Here is a 3419-nt window from a genome sequence, read left to right on the forward strand (position 1 = left end):
CAAAGAACTGCTGTGGTTCCTGGAGCAGGTCAGAGGCTGGGAATCCTGCAGTGATTTCTGCACTTCCTATTCACCAACAAGATGCAAGTCAGGAGTGTGATGGAATAGACTTCAATTGCCAGGATAAATGCAGCTCCAACAATACTCCAGAAGCTGAACAAAGAGACCTTGGAATGGAGGTTCAGTGGTCCTTGAAAGTAGAGTCACAGGTGGATAGGATAGTGATGAAAGCGCTTGATATGCTTTCCTTTATTTCCTGATGAAGGGCTCCTGCCTGAAATGTCGATTTTCCTGCTCCACGAATGCTGCCTGACCTGCTGTGCTTTTCCAGCACCACTCTGATCTTTACTCTGACCTCCAGCACCTACAGTCCTCACTTTCGCCTTCCTTTATTGGTCAGAGCATTGAGCATAGGAGTTGGGAGATCATGTTGTGGCTGTACAGGACATTGGTTAGACCGCTTTTGGAATATTGTGTGCAATGCTGGTCTCCTTCCTATTGAAAGGATGTTGTGAAAATTGAAAGGGTTATAAAATCATGAGGGGCATTGATAGGGTAAATAGGTAAATCTCTCCACCCTTCAGGCACTCTACCTGTATTCCTGATGAAGGGCTTTTACCGGAAACGTCAATTTTACTGCTCTTCAGATGCTGCCAGCACCTCTAATCCAGAATAGGGTAAATAGACCAATTTTCCCTGAGATAGGGGAGTCCAGAACGAGAGGGCATAGGCATAGGGTGCGAGGGCTTACTCTACATCCACCCATTGAAGGTGCAGCGCTCCAAAAGATAGTACTTCCAAATAAAGCTTTTAAACTATAATCTGGTGCTGTGTGATTTTTAACTTTGTACACCCCAGTCTAACACTAGCATCTCCAAATCATGACTTTTAAATGTTGTAATTGTACCAGCCTCCACCACTTCCTCTGTCAACTCATTCCATACAGGTACTCCCCTTTGCATGAAAAAGTCACCCCTTTGGGCCCTTTTAAATCTTTCCCCTCTCACCGTAAACCCATGCCCTTTAGTTCTGGATTCCCCCAATTCATGGAAAAGACCTTCTCTATTTATCCTATATATGCCCCTCATGATTTTATAAACCTGTATATGGTCACCCCTCAGCCTCTGATGCTCCAGGGAAAACAGCCCCAGCCTATTCAGCCTTTCCCTATTGCTCAATCCTCCAATCCTGGCAACATCCTTGTAAATCTTCTCTGAACCCTTTCAGATTTCACAACATCCTTCCTATAGGTGGGAGACCAGAATTGCACACAATATTCCAAAAGTAGCCTAACCAATGTCCTGTACTTCTGCAAAATGACCTCCCAACTCCTATACTCAATGCCCTGACCAATAAGGAAGCATCCCCAATGCCTTCTTCGCTATTCTATCTACTTGAAACTTCATTTTCAAGGAACTCCCCAGGACCCAACCATCAAACGTATAAGTCCTGCCCTGATTTGCCTTTCCAAAATGCAGCACCCCACATTTACCCATATTAAACTTCATCAGCTACCCCCTGGCCCATCTGATCAAGATCCTGTTGTACTCTGAGGTAACCTTCTTCGCTGTCCACTACAGCTCCAACTTTGGTGTCATCTGCAAACTTACTAATTATACCTCCTATGTTCATATCCAAATCAATTATATAAAGGATGAAAACTGTGGACCCAGCACCAATCCTTCTGGTCACAGGCTTCCAGTCTGAAAAGTAACCTTCCACCACCATCCTCTGTTTTCTAGCTTTGAGCCAGTTCTGCATCCAAGTGGCTACTTCTTCCTGTATTCCATGTGATCTAACCTTGCTAACCAGTCTACCAAAATGAACCTTGTCAAATACATTACTGAAGTTCAATTAGATCACGTCTACTGTTCAGCCCTCATCAATCCTCTTTGGTAGTACTTCAAAAAACTCAGACAAGTTAAAGGCATGATTTCCCACACATAAAGCCATGTTGACTATCCCGAATCAGTCACTGCCTATCCAAATACATGTAAATCCTGTCCCTCAGGATTCCCTTGCCTACTACCAATATCAGGCTCACTGGTCCATAATTCCCTAGCTTTTCCTTACCACCTTTCATAATAGTGGCACCATGTTTGCCAACTTCCGGTCTTCAGGCATCTCATCTATGACTATCGATGATCCAAATATCTCAGCAAGGGGCCCAGCAATCATTTCCCGAGCTTCCCATTGAGTTCTAGGGTACACCCGATCAGGTCCTGAGGATTTATCCACCTATATGCATTTTAAGACATCCTGCACCTCCTTCTCTGTAATATGGACATTTTTCAAGATGTTACCCTCTATTTCCCCACATTGCCTATTTTTCCTGTCTTTCTCCACAGTAAACACTGATGCAAAATACTTGTTAAGTATCTCCCCCATCTCCTCCGTGTCCACAATAGGTTGCCTTGCCCCTATTTTCCAAAACTATCTCACATCCCCTTTTTTCCCTCCTGATTTCCCACTTAAGTATAGTCCTACTGCCTTTATACTCTTCTCAGGATTCACTCAATGTCTGCTGCCTATACCTGACATATGTTTGCTGCATGATTCTGCAGGATTCATTCAGGGAAATTCACCAATGTCATATCGTTGATTTGGAATAGGAATCACCACAGCAAAGTTGGGTGAAAAACAGACTGACTATATTCTATAAAAGGTGGAATGAAATAGTGGGAATCAGCAGAAACATGCATCTGGTGTCTTCCAGCAATGACAAGGCATGTGGTAGCCATCAATACAAATATCAGGGACAATTTGTTTCCAAGACAATGCTTCAACAATTTTCCTTTCTAAGGATAATCTCACAGTGGAACTAGCTGTGTACGGAAATAATCACAATATCACCACTCAAAATCTCCAAGACCCCCAAACCAGTAAAACGTGCGAATCACTGGTCGGGTTGCTTTTGTATACCTCAGGAGAGTGGTTTTCGACAGGTGTGCTGTAACAAGGTGAGAAGTGTGCTGTGAAGTTATCAGAAAGTAGTGCTGCTTTGTCTGGTGAAACTATGTGCCCCATTGTGGGTGGGGGGTGTTGAACAGCTCCCAGCAGCTGATTGGTGAATGGCACTGTCACTCAGTGTGCTGGTCTTTAATGCTTTGCCAGAGTGAACCAAGAACATGATGAGTGCTGGAACTGCAGCTCCCTTTGTAAGAGCTGAGTCCAGGGTTCGGCTCATTGCCGTACTCAAGTAGTGGGGGGACTGCTGCTGCCACTGGTGACTGGGTTTCTCTGTGTCATTGAGCCATGGGGTGACTTCAGCAAGATAGGTGCATGTTGTGAGAGGTAGTTGTATGTATGGTGGTCAAGGGTGGGGGTGAGGAAGCCACAGGGGAGCCTCACTGATCATTCAGTGTCTCCATTCTTACTATAGCATAATAAATATAAGTCCAATCAATTCAGCTGAAAAA

The sequence above is a fragment of the Hemiscyllium ocellatum genome, chromosome 3 (genome assembly GCF_020745735.1).
Source record: "Hemiscyllium ocellatum isolate sHemOce1 chromosome 3, sHemOce1.pat.X.cur, whole genome shotgun sequence".
Lineage (NCBI taxonomy): Eukaryota > Metazoa > Chordata > Chondrichthyes > Orectolobiformes > Hemiscylliidae > Hemiscyllium > Hemiscyllium ocellatum.